At 42.1% G+C, this 14,153-nt stretch overlaps 1 protein-coding gene across 8 annotated transcripts in view; it reads left to right on the top strand.

Annotated features, from left to right (window-relative positions):
• Positions 1-14,153, top strand: part of TMEM108 (transmembrane protein 108) — a 237,966-nt gene that overhangs the window by 132,728 nt on the left and 91,085 nt on the right. For 2 of the 8 annotated variants that reach the window (XM_090142452.1, XM_090142454.1), the window contains exons 2-3: positions 2,553-2,626; positions 8,696-8,851. The exons of 5 other annotated variants lie outside the window; for them this stretch is intronic. The gene's annotated coding sequence lies outside the window, so the exon portion shown is untranslated. Of the gene's footprint in view, positions 1-820; positions 998-2,552; positions 2,627-8,695; positions 8,852-14,153 lie in introns of those variants that run through there. One more of the 8 variants, XM_090142453.1, reaches the window with a different exon arrangement.

Below are 14,153 nucleotides of genomic sequence, written 5' to 3'. Positions count from 1 at the left end.
ATGTGACTATATCCTCCATAGCTAATTAGCAGTTGAAAGGTAGATTTTTACACTTAATTTGGGTGTGAATAGAGCAAATCTTTGTAATTGAAGGTTGTCAGAAGAAGAGATTTTGGCAGCTAGCTGATAATTTGCAAGGTGATTCACTTGTGCGCTGATTCACAGCTACCACAGGTTGCAGCACACCTGAGGCTGCACACACCCCACGCCATCGGGTTTTAGCCCCATGCCTCTCCCTGCAAGCACCATCCTAACAGAGGGGGCTGGCATTCAGAAGAGTGCTGTGGTACTGAAGAATTGTGAGATACAGGGAATATATTGCAGCATGGAGCTGTTCAGATACCCAGCATCCATCACGGCCCATCAAACATGCCCGAGGTGTGTTGTGAAGCACAGTAGGGAGGGCTGAATGTGCTCCAGTGGTGCATTAATCCATGCCTGCATTGGTACTCATGTACAAAGGCCTTTTATGAAGAGACAAATGTAAAATCATAAATGAGCTTTATACGCAGCAGGCCAGATTGCACCTTAAGGCACAGCGTGTGTTATGGCAGAAAGCAGCTCTCCGGTTTGCAGTAGCAGTGCACTGAGCTTTTCACACGTGTGATTTATGTCCTCTTTGCTTTCCACACGCTTCTGTTGAGCTGAGGTTATATTCTTTCCACAGAGTAGAAAGAGATTGAAGTCTGCCCCTTTTTCAGGAAATGTGTTGGTGTGGCACTGAGGGATGTGACCAGTGGGCGCATGGCGGTGATGGCTTGGCAGTTGGACCTGATGGTCTCAGAGGTCTTTTCCAACCTCAGTGATGCTGTGATTGAAACTCTGCCTAGTTATGACCTTGAATTCACTGTACCACGATACCACTTTGTGTTTTGTGATAGCACATGATCAGCAGTGCAGAAGTGTATGAGGAGCGGAGGGAAAATCTTCAGACAGTGATATTAGCTGGAACTGATGAAATGCTATTCATCTGTATCCTGGTTTTCTTCGACTTCAGGTACTCAGTTCTTGTCCACACTTTGTTATTGCGGCCTTACAGTTTGCATCCATTGTGGCTGATGGCAAAGCTTTGTCTCTGCGTGTGGAGTTTCACATGAAGTTTTTCACAGAGCTTTGCGATTTGACCTCTTAGATAGAAATTTGAGCAAGCCTGGACAGTCAGAAGGCTTTGTCAGAAGATACTGTTGCACTGAAAGGAAAGCATTAATTTTCTAAGATGTAACTATTTCAGCTCCATTTCTCAAGTTCTCTGTTTCTTAGGAGTTTCTATTCACAGACTACCCCGCTCTAGAACAAGCAGTACTGTGATTTGGGGCACTCACATGAAAAAAAATGGAGGTACAAATTCAAGTCCCCAGAGTAGTTCTGACAGACCAAGCATTTGAGACCTTTTTTTTTTTTTATCCTATATACTTTGTGAATTTTTCTGTAGGTTTTTTTTTGTTTGTTGTTTTTTTTTTCCCCCCCCATGAAAATTTTACATGTAAATCCCTTATCTCTGTGTGGAACAGAAACATATTTGAAATGCTGGCAATTTGCCCCACAGAATAAAAAAAATCATGAATTAACACTACATTGGGAAAAAAAAAAATCCTTTTTTAAACTGATATTTCCATCAGAAGGAAAGCATGATGGATGAGCTCAGATCTATAGGACATGGCCTGCTGTATCCTATGGGCCCTCTGTCTCTCCAGTGTGCTCTGGAAAGTGAGGAGAAAAGCCTCCAAGCTCTCCATGCTGTGACAATGGAGATTCTGCACCAGCATACCAATCTTCAGAGCTGCTCTTTCCATGCTGTTGTAAGGATGGAGAAATGAAGGAATGCAGTGTAGGCTCCATTCTGCACTGTCTCTGCTTAAGGGGGGATGGAGTTTGCATTTTAGGAGAGAGGACAACTCTTGTGCTGCCTGAGGGACACACATCAGTTCTTCCTGGCCATGTAGCCCTTAGGTAGGACATTAGCGAGACCCATTACTTGCGATTAGAGACAGAACAAAGCTTCTGTTTTCTCTTCCTCCACCCTTCATCTCCGTCCCTCACATAAGGGATCTTCCCTTATACACCCTCTTTAAATATACGTGTGTACATTTAGGTGCACACGCACACATATGCATGGGAATATGTGGGTGTTTCTTGGACTGTCCCTGGGATGTGCAGGTGGTCAGCAGATGGAGAGCACTAACACACAACAAATGACCTGATTGGTTTTCCTGTTAGCCCAAACAATGCCAGCCCCACTAGTTATTTCTGGAATGTGTTACAGCAGAGCCATGCTGAGACTAGCTTTGTTGCTAAGGAATAACAGCAACCACACACTCGCAAAAGGAAAAAAAAAAAAAAAAAAAAAAAAAGCAAAAAAGAAAACTGGTTTCTAAGCTTTTCAAAAACAATGTCTAGAGGGATTTCCCTCTAGACTTACAGTACATTAATCTTCCCATCTCTTGTCAGAATTGCGGTATATTCATGTTCGGGTATCATAGCTTGGCTGAGTGAACATTTGTAAACACAGACAAATGTGTCTTCTCTGAATGTTAGGGGTCTTTTCATTTCAGGAAAGCAATTGGGCTACTTGAAATAGTTCTTGTGAATTCAGCACTCAGGAATGGCTGTGCCTTGGCAACTCCAGGTATGTGGAACTTGCTTTACTGAACAGAATTTACTGTGGAAAGGGGGAGAGATGTTACATAGAATCCTTGTCGTAGAATGGTTTGGGTTGGAAGGGAACTCAAAGCCCACCCAGTTCCAACCCCTGCCATGGGCAGGGCTGTCACCCACCAGATCAGGCTGCCCAGGGCCCCATCCAACCTGGCCCTGAGCACTCCAGGGATGTTATCTTTCTTTGTGTGATGGTCAGCACCTGAGAAACAAAAGGAAGCAAACCAAAGTGATACAGCAGCAGTGCAGAATTTGCATTCATCCATATGAGCAGACTGTGCAGCGCCCTTCTAAAACCCAGCTGTCAGTTCCAGTGGTGGCTGCGCAGGGAAGAGGTGAGTTTACAGTTGTTGTTGGTGGATGGCAACATCTCTAGCTTCAGAAGCAGACAGGTTTCAGGACTGATGCTGTCAACGCTCTGTTAAGGCCATTCTGTTTGTGAAGAGTTTATAAAGAACTTGCTAAAGGTAGTTTCCTTACCTGCTACTCAGTTGATAGCGTGAGCTTGGATTCTATGATCCATATGGGTCCCTTTCAATTCAGGATATTCTATGATTCTATGACTGGGAGCTTGTAACTGCTTTTTTGATACAGCAAGTAAGTGAATATACAAGCTGAAGAAAAAATTACTTCTTTCACAGGGAGGAAATAAGTCTGTGTGTCCCCAGTCAGCTTCAAGCGTCAGCCCTAAAGCAGTAATTGGCAAAAAGCAGCTCCAAGAGCCAGGAGCCACTGACAGTGGAAGAGTGTTGGGAAGGCAGTAATCAATATCCTTCTCTCCGTGTGCTCATGCAGAATGGGTCAGAAGGCTGGAGAACCATGATATTAATGCTTAGGGACATTAATATCAGTTATTACTCAACTGTAGCTCCCTGTTTTTTGCCTTTGGAAACGTTCTACAAAATTAATCAGTCAACAAACTGTTTCCTATTTGAAATTGCCTTTGGCTAAAACAATGTTTTTTGTAGAATGAAAATTGTGAAATATACCAAAATATAGATTTTTCACTTTTCCTGTGAATAAATCCATCGAGATTATTAAAATCTGGCTTCTTCTCTCAGCCCTTTTATTCGTAAGGAAACAAATGTGCCAGGCTCAGCAAGCAGATGTCCACGTTGCAAAAGCCATCATCACAGTTGGCTTTAGATGCTCTCAGCCCTACAGATGTCTCTATGAACTGAAGAGCATGGAGTTTTACCTCTCTCAGTCTCTTCAGGCCAAATTTGAGAATAACAAATGAGAGTAAAGAAACCTGTGTTGTTACTTGTGTATTGTGTTGTGTGGGTTTGGAAATCCCACGCTTTCTGTGCAAGTCCTTCAGGAGTATCTCACTACAGCAGGCATACAGCCAAAAACATGTGGGCAGTATTGCTCTGTGATACTTCATTTGCACCACACTTGGCTTGGAGTGTGGTGAGTTAGAGGTTTAGTGCAAAGGGAGTAGGAGAAGGAGTTCTGTGTTACCAACAGCCTGAGAAGAGCATGGGATCCCTCTGAAGGAGCAGTCGTAGCTGAACAAGGGCTGAGTGCTTTTGGGGCATATTTTTACATTTGGGGGAGCTTTGTGCAAAAGCTCCTCTGAGCATGTAAGTCAGACTCATTGGATGTACTTGGGATCTTGTTATATATGTTTAAGATTGCACAAAATCGACATTTCTGAATCCTGGCTTTCCATCCTTTTTCTGAATAACAGCCATGATTCCAAAAGCGAAGAGTAAAGGTATGGACAACATGTACAAAGTGTTGAGACCTGTACTTTAATGTGGCACAACTCAAAATTTGCTGTGGGCAATGTAACTCTCTAGCCACCAGCATATGCAATATAAGAGCAGGATGCTTTGGGGTGTTTTGTTCCTGGATTTACTGAACGGAAAGTGCAGCCTGTCACCATTCATCACCAAGTGATGAATCACCATAGGACAAGCATGGTAGCACATGTGAAGTTCAGTGAGGACCTGGAGTAGGGATGGGCCCTTGCTCACAGTCCTAAAAATAGTCCCATAAGGTTAAAACAGAAGGGAGGTCTGAGCTGCAGGGGAATCTCAGAATCTTTTGAGTTGGAAGGGACCTTTAAAGGTGATATAGTCCAACTCTCCTGCATTGAACAGGGACTCCTACAGCAAGATGAGGTTGCTCAGAGCCCCATCCAGCCTGACCTTGTGTGTCTCCTGGGATGGGGCACCCACCATCTCTCTGGACATATGTAATGATGTGCTGTGCTGTACATGACATGTGTGTCCTGGTGCTCGTACTGTGGTCTGCCATGTGTATAGGAAGGTGGAGTAGGCAGAGGTGTTGGGAAAATATTTATCTTCAAAGAGGACTACATCTTGCCTACTTACACAGAAACTATAATGCTGAATTTTTTACATCATTAATTTCCATGGCAACAAAAATAATCTCATAAATATGAGATTATTGCTTCAGGATCAAAGGGGGTGGGGGGAGAGACCAGGCTGTGAAAGCAAAAGTTCTTTATTTAAATATCTTAGCTGCAAAAGGAGCAACAAAATGAGTCTTGAGATCTGAGCATATTTTCATTTTATTTCTTGTTCACTCACAAACCCTGCAAAACAGAACCTTAAATATCAAGCAAACATAAGCAAAACCATTCTGTTCTGTCCCACTGTATTAGCTGTCAGCATTGCTCGTTACTTCCAAGTGTCCAGTGGATGAGGAAATATTGCATTTGGGGCAATGAAGTATATTTTTGAAAGAACCTTCTCTCTCCTAGCAGTGTCCTAGCATGAACTGGCGGCAGGGATAGAGCCCAAAGGGAAAGCAGTGCTGCCCACATGGTGACACAGAGTGACTCAGCCCTGACTGCTCTTAGTGGGGATTCCAATGGAAATGCTTCATCTCAGCAAACTGGTTTTGGAGCACAGTAAAAATTGCGTGGGCTTGTTGAGAATAGAGACAGACTCCGCTGCAATTTTCCCTAAGAGAAGATGGCTTCAAGTGTCTCTGTGTCCTTTGCTCCTTTTCATCGCATATCATTTTGAAGCTGTTTGTCTCTGCATACCTATTTACATATCATAAAGTTATGGAGGAAACGCAGCTTTATAGAAGGGGCTTGCCAGCTGCCATTTTTCCTTAAAGAAAAGCTGCAATTTAACATTAACCTAGCAATTAAGCAAAAATTTACGCTAACATGCTGTCTTCTTGCATAAAAATCCCTCTCAACAACTCTGAAAATTCTCTGCAAGAAAGGTAATAGAATAATTCCTGGCATCTTTGATTTGGAAAAGCCATTTTCCAGCATGATTGATACTTCCTTTGTGTTAGCATGGGAGGCCATAGAAAGAGGAGTAATCTCTCTAATGGGTGTACTCCACACTGGTGCCTGGGGTCCATGATACATTTGTCAGGCTTTAATTAAAGTGCTGGAGTTGAATTTCTACAGTAATTAACTTTTATTTGCAGTTACGCCATGTCTCTCATTCTTGACACTGACACTTTCCTGTTGGAGATAGGAGCAGCAGTTGGCACAAAAAAAATAAAGAATGTAGGAATGAGAAAAGATCTAAGAAATAGCATTGTATTTTCCATGAATTTTGAATTTCCATGAATAGAAGCAGGCAAAAATAAGTTTTCCCTCAAAGTGGTTTTGTTGTTAGCAACCTAATACGTTCTCTCTCATGCCCTTACCTTGGGTACCCTTCCTTATTCATTGTCCAGTGGTAAACAAGCAGCTTTTGTTCAGTTGTCAGCACATGCCCAGTATTCAACTTAGAACAAATCTTTCTCATCTGGTAGAAATGTTTTGTTGTCTTTTGACAAATGCTGACTTTTAAGCGTGAACAGTGTACCTACTGGGGAGGCTATTCAAGTATTATGTTGGGACTGAGACTTTGATTTCAGTTGTGGGTAGGATACTTGAAAGCAAACATCACAGGAGCCTACATCCTGTTGTCAACAGTCACTTTGGATTACAGGAATCTTAGTCTCACTGAAGGTACAAATTGCTTTTATTAATAAGTGTTAGGTACTTCATTCTGCTCTTTAGATACAGCTTTTCCAGGTATCTTTTCAATTCATTTTAATTCTTGTTGTTTTTTACTTGGCTTTCACTCATGCTGTGAAGCACTGTTATGTAAGAATGCTAATAACAAAATCACAGATCATTGTTATTCTTCTTTCTTGCACTGGACTTAACACAATAGCCTTCCCGTGGCCAGAGGAACAAGGCCCACAATCCAGTTCCCTTAGCTGACGCATCAGTGACCCCTTCGTAGACCCACTGAGCTCCATTTTAAGAACTAAAGATTTTTTATTCTACCACTGCAGTCTCAAATCCCTGCTGATTAGTACTGTCTTCTGATTTCCACTTTGGGTATGCTCGCAATCAGTTCACACCATATCTTTACCCATTCCAACCTGCGTTCCTGTGTTCCCAGATGAGATAGGTGAGAGCGTCCTTGCTCTGTGTTATAGCTGAGTCTGAGCAATAATTAATTTCTCAAGTACCCAAATCTTGTCTTGCCTCACTGTCACATTAATCTTGGTGCCTTCCAAAAAGGAACAAGCTGCTTGCTAGCTTTATTTTCTTTTCCTAGACCTGTTGGTGTAAACAGATCTTGGAATTAGCTTTTTGTAACGCACACCTGAATCTTGTTCCCCAAATGCTTGAAATGTATCCCTTTTTTCTAAATTACAACTTCAAAACAGGTAATAGCATGCTCTCTCTGAATGCTATGCTAACAATAAAGAAACAGCTAAGAATAGCATCACTTCTGAAATAAAGCACAGGAGATAATTAAGTAGAACAATGTGGTAAATCAGTGTGGTATTAAAGGACATGGCAAAGGCCATGAAAAAGATGGGTAATAAATTGTACAGTGAGATATGCTAATTGATCGTTGTTTGCAATTTCAAATTGTGTCTCCAGGTTTCAATATTTTCTATGGACTGAAAAGAAAGTGCCATACTGAACTGGCTATGGTAAAATAGGACCGTGGATGCTAGTGAGAGATATGGTCTATTCAAGCACAAAATTTGTATGAAATTATTCAGTCTGATCATGTATTTCCAAATGTTCTACCTATCTAATTTATAAAGGTCAGGATTTGCTTCCGCCACTTCTCTTGGAAGACTGTTCTGTAACAGAATGTGTCCAAGTACCATGAAACCCTTTTTGTTATTCTCCCTATATTTTATTTCTCCTAATTTATCTTGATTCTCCTATTTCTACCATCTCTATACTTCATATACTGTATTAAAATTGTTCCTTGTACATAATCTCTCCAGCTGTTTCATCACCTTTAGCTTTGAACTACTGCTATACCAGCATCTCTTTGGTAATGCTGTATCATGGCATGAGTATCGTATTCTACATGCAGTTGCTCTAGGGAGAAGTCTCATCTGTATGATCCTCTGCAACACTCAAGAGTAGGAATTTAGAAGCTCTGGAAGGCTTGATTTGAATTCTGATTCTACTTAAATCCCTAGATCTGATTTGGAACTGACTAATTGGACTGGGATGTATTTCAGAAAGTCTGTTCTCCAAGAAAGGCCTGTTAGAGCAAGGCCCCTGGACTTCCCATGTAATCATCATGGGAAGACGGGGGCCCACAGAGAGGTGGACACCCTACTTTCAGATAGCGCTTCATCCCAACTGTGTTAAGACAGGATCATTACCTAGCATGCCCTATCTTTTTGCATTGATTAAAAAGGAGCTTATGCAACAAGCTCAGATGAGATTCCAAATTTTTATGTAACTAAGGGGAGATGAGCTTTGCCTCAGCTCCAATGTTAAGCTTGATAATAATTCCTACAGACACCCCAGTGTTCTGTGGAGCAAGAACTAATGTGCTTGGTTCCTGCTTTGGCAGAGAAGAAATCCATTGCTGAGGTCAAAAATATTTGCAGCTTTTCTTGAAAACGGTGTGTGATGTACTGTATTGTCTACTATTACTGTTTTGTTACTGTTTCATTTCCAGTATTTTCTTCTTCATCTGTTGAGCTTTTCATGTCATACAGTATAATGTATTTCTTCTAGGTTCTGTCTTTTTCCACAAAGATCTATTATTTTGTATTTCAGAGAGAGGTATTCTTTGCCTGGAGTAGGAATTCCTGCCTACTGATTGTCCTTTGATGGCCTGTTGCGGACCCAGCTGAACTCACTCTGCTTCTGACTGCCCCAAAAACACAGTCCTGTCTGGGAAGCTGTGTGGCTGTCTCAGCTATGCTTGATCCAGTAAGCTCTGATAACAAATTAGATTTATTTCCTGAAGCATGGCATCCCACTGTGTGGCTTTTACCTTCAGCTGTCTCTCATCTTCAGTAGAACGTATTTTGCCTTTATCTGCAAAAGACCATGTAGATATAATACTGATATTTAGTGTGTCTGTCTTGCCTGGGATTGCAAGCTTTTGGCTCCTTGGGGAGATACTTCTTTATGTGTAGATAGCATCTAGGAATAGCTGTTTCTGTCATTCAGCTATTGGAAACCCTGCCATGCATGTGTTGAAACTGGGACTCCACATCCATTTAAGATGCTCCTTCAATGTGTGTGCCAAGGTCAGAGCATGCTATGGCATTGCCTCAAATCGTCTCTCCACCATGGGTGCTTTGGAAGCACCTGCCAGTCGCCTACAGCAACCACAATCTTTCTTCAACCTTACTGAAGACCACTACTGTCCTTACAAAAGTCCTGCAATTTGTTCAGCTTCTTTGCATGTTGCGGCCTATGGTTACTCTCCTTGACAAAATGTGCATCAATTTTTAACAGATAATTTTAGTTTAATATCATCCAGAGGTCTCAGGGCATAAATATTTCCCCAAGTCAAGAAAGAGAATGAGGAAATAACTGCTTGAGTTTTAAAGCTTTGTCTGTTGGTTTATTATTTTCATGTAAATTATAGGCTATGCAATAAGTCTGTGCCTCTCAATTTCTCCTGCTAGAACTGTTTTACCTCAGATAAATAATTCAATGTTCATTAGCCAGAGAGAGTCAGATAAACTGGCCCTGTCACCTACTGGACTGAGCACTCACATTACATGCAGGAGACTCAGGTTCAAGCCCTTGCTGTATCAATGTGTTCATTATTTATACAAAAGGGAATAGCTCTAGCAGGGCAGTGAAAGAAGTTGGATGTTACACTACCTACCTAGGTTGTGGGTAACTATGCAGATGTATAACAACCACCAAACTAAAGGATAGAGCCTTATTTTTCAAAGAATTGAAAGATTGATTTCTCATCTAAGCAGAGTGTGAAAATATCTTAGATCTTAAAAAAAAATGGGATGGGAAACATACCTAACTGATGTTGCTAAGCCTCTCTCGATCATATGCACCAGCAGAAAGTGTCAACATCGCCCATCACACTTCCATTTTGCATGTCTGCTAGTGACTCACCAAGCAGTGGGGCAACATGGCATCAAGTCTGCTGTCTCTGCAGTGTTCCAGACGTGAGCTGAAGCAGTAAGAAACAAGCCAAAAGGAACCACAACCCTCATGTTTAGGCAATAATTCTTAATAGAATCATCATAGAATCACAGAATCTTAAGGTTGGAAAAGACCACTAAAATCTAGTCCAATCACCAGCCCACCTCCACCATGCCCACTGACCACGTCCTTCAGTGCCACATCCACACAGTTCTTGAACACCTCCAGGGACAGTGACTGCACAACCTGGATAGCTGGGCAGTTTGTGATCATAATGGCAAATCCCACTGTTCTTCACGAGAAGTTCTGTTTTCTCAAGAAAACTTAAATAGCTTAGAGTATGTCAGTCTCCTTCCCAGCCCTAAAAAACTATACCAGAATTGCTCTTTGTTTGCATCATTGTGTACCAGCTTTAGCATTTTGGTGAAAAATGAGGGAAGGAGTTTTTTTCTGCTGTGTCACAGTAAACTCCGTTGTTATCCTACCTGGTGGGAACAGATGTATCTGCTGCTTCTTCAGAAACGCCTTGCAGGGCTTTGAGGCTTGGGATGGCCTATCATCCATCAAATAACAGATGTCTTCACAGATCAGCCTCTTTGAGTAAAAACACAAGCACGCCAAACAAAAGCTGATGATTAGCTAGTTGACTGACAATAGGCGAACTCCAATGCAGATGTACAAGAAACAAGGAAGGGATCAGACACTTACATTTCTATTTTTCTGAGTTCATTATATGCATTCATTTTTACAATGAAGTCTTAATGTTAAAACTCTGATTATGCAGCTTTCTGCTTCAGAGCTTCTAACTTATGATTTTTTCAAATTAAAATAATGTATTAATGTTTCCCCCAATTACATGCTAATAAAAGACTTAATTCAGTTTGCATACAATTAATGCATTTGTTGCAAAAGTATCCCATAAGCTATTGAGTCTATTTTAGATAATCTCTTTAAATAATTTTTAGTTAAAGATTTGCATTCATATCTTTCAGTATGAATGAAGTTGAAGAAGTCTGCAATGATACATTCTGTCAATCATAATACGGTTATAACAAAAACAGAAGTTTTGCTTGCATAATTTGGAGGGAAGTATACGAAGTATCACACACATCTCTCTACAGGACATCCCCTATTAGGTGGTTTGATTGCTTCTGTGAATAGATTCAAATTTCTGGTACGATTCGATGGGTCAGAGTCTCCCCAAATGCAGAACAGTGTAGAGAAGGACGCTGTTGACCTTAAGGCTGGTAAAGTTCACCTGATACTGAGCTCAGTAAAATTTCGTTGGTACCAGTCAAAGTGAAATTTTCCAACCCACAATACTTCCATTTCTGAAGAAAGAAAGAATTCAGGGGAAAAAAAAAAGACAATCATGAAGTTACGGTGCCTTTCGTTATTTTGTGGGTCTTCCATATCACAGATCAGGAAACTGAAATTTTTTGTGGAGAATGAAGAGTGTAAGACAAGGACTGAAGGGGTTTATTGAGAAAAGTCAAGGCTAAAGGTTTTTGCATTTTAATGGAATTTTGCCAGATTGGTCTGCATTTTGGCCTGAAAAGTCCTTGTCCACATACAGTTTCTTTTTTAAGTTTTGCAGCTCAGCTCTCCTAGGATTTTGTCAGCAAACCAGAATGCAGAAGTTGTGAACGTGATCCAGGTGGCTGACTCAGGTACTGGCATAAGGAAGGAAGAAAGAACAGGGCTGGGATATGGACCCCTTGTAAGAGACACTGGGAGTGGGGCAAAGAGGTGAACAAGTGGCAGTAAAATGGTGAGGCACAGAGAGGAGACACTGAGGGGAGTGGGTGGGACTGGGAATGAGGGTTGTGGCACTGTGCAGGAGAAAGGGAAGTTGACAGGGCTCAGGTAGAAGAATCTGGATTTGCACCTCAAGTACTGTGTTCGGTGTTGGGCTCCTCACTGCTGGAAAGACACTGAGGTCCTGGAGCATGTCCAGAGAATGGTGACAGAGCTGTGAGAGGTCTGGAGCACAAGTCTGATGGGGAGCAGCTGAGGGAGCTGGGATTGTTCACTCTGGAGAAGAGGAGGCTCAGGGGAGACCTGATGCTCTCTACAGCTGCCTGAAAGGTGAGGTGGGGGTCAGCCTCTTCTCCCAGGCATCAGCAATAGGGTGAGAAGTAATGGCCTCAAGTTGCTCCAGGGATGTTCGGGTTGGGTATTAGGAAGAATTTCTCAGGAAGAGCAGTGAGGCAGTGGCACAGGCTGCCCAGGGACGTGGTGCAGTCACCGTCCCTGGAGGTGTTTGAGAACCGTGTGGATGTGGCACTGAGGGATGTGGGCAGTGGGCATGGTGGGGATGGGTTGGTGGTTGGACTAGGTGATTCTCCAGCCTCTCATCATTAGACTTTGTCTTCCATAGTACTTAAAGTAGAAAACAGATTTCCACACCTGAGCGTTCCTTATCTGAAGAAAGGCCCCATGATCTGTCCTGCCTGAGCTTTCGCCCGCCTCTCCCTTGTGCCTGTCCCACACAGAGGACATTGAGCTCTTGCTGATCTTCCTGCACTATTTGCTCACAGTTCTCTAGAGAACTCAGTGGATGTCCGTAAGTTTCTGTGGTACAGGTCTTTTGTTCTTATTTAGCTTTTTTATAACTGTGAAAGTTAACATTTAAAAGCCTATAAAGGCTGAAAAGCAAAGCTGTCTTAAATAAGGAAAGATTTCAGTCAACACTGCTCAGATGAATCAATATTTTATTTTATCTTAGAAGTTCATTATGTTACCCCTTTCTCCCATAACTGCACATCACTCACATCTCGCTCTGAAGCTGGAGTTATTAATTTCCTGGGGAGCACTTCTCCGACTCATTATTGCAGCATCTGAGTACTTTGCAAACATTAATGAATTTATCTTCACAATGTACCAATAAGGTGAAATGACATTATACACTGGGGAAAATACGACACAGCAATGTAATGTTAATAAGGGACATTTAATTTAGGTGTTCAACTTGAGATGTTTGTGCCTCAATTTCCCAGGAATAGCATTTGGTTGCACTTCCTTTGTTCTGGAGTCAATAAGAATTGCTCTGTGATTGCAGGTGTTCCCTGCCCTGCTCTTAGCAAACAAGGAAGGCGCAATTAATGACTGCCAGAACACAGTTTGGTGGTTGTTCTTCCCTGGCATTGTGTGCTGAGGCAGCTTTCAACATGAGAAGCATTTACTATCCCAGCCATTACCTTGCTCTTTGGGTTGTCTGCTAATGGCAAGGCAGGGATGCAGCATGCAGCAGGTTCCTTCTTGGCCTGACTTTGACTCAGTGGACGTGCATGGCCAGTCCCTGTTCTTACACTGAATGAAGCTGGAATACTGTTGACAAAACCCAAAGTGTGTAAGTTTATTGTTTAGTGTGTCACTGCATGGACAGACCAGAGCCAGTGCTGACTTTTGCTCTGCGGGGACAGATGGACTAAAAGGGCTCTCACTGCTTCTTATTGATTCCCATCTTTTCTAGCTGCCAAGGTAGAAGTGCTGGAGCAAGGGCTCCTGAAGCCAGAGAGAAGTTGCAGTTTTCTTTGAAAAGAATCCTTCATTGCACCCTGGGCTGCCTCAGAGCTCAGCTGGGTGGGTCCATGCTGTACAATGAACCTGCAGTTGGGCACCTCCCATCTTCTGTTCCTGCAGGGCTGAGCTTGCAGCACAGCAGACTTTTCTTTAATAGGAAAACAGGGTCAGGAAGATAAAGAAACAGTTTTCATATGCATGAATGTGTGTTAGGCTCCATTACCTTTCAGTATTAATGGTGAGTCTCACTCAATCTTGTACTCACAAAAATCCGCCTGTAAGAATCCAGTGTCCACCAGATTCTCTTCTGTGCTTCTCTCTCCTTTACATAAGGCTGTTCTTTCCCTTTCTCCTCGATTAGTTCATTTTCATATTCAAAGGCCACTTTAAGCACATCACACTATGGCAGTGTCTCTGGAATTACTCTGGGTTGAGGCTTGGCCGCTCTGAACATGGCTTAGGTCATCTTATTTTTGATATGAGAAAAGAATATTTGATACACCTGAAACTGTTCTTACTGCATTTTAGCTGAGTTGAATCATTCAGCCAGATCTTTATTAAATCCACCTCTCAAATGTGCAGTCAC

Source organism: Phasianus colchicus, chromosome 6 (genome assembly GCF_987193195.1).
Source record: "Phasianus colchicus chromosome 6, bPhaCol1.hap1.1, whole genome shotgun sequence".
Classification (NCBI taxonomy): domain Eukaryota; kingdom Metazoa; phylum Chordata; class Aves; order Galliformes; family Phasianidae; genus Phasianus; species Phasianus colchicus.
This window is presented reverse-complemented; position numbering and strand designations above follow the sequence as displayed.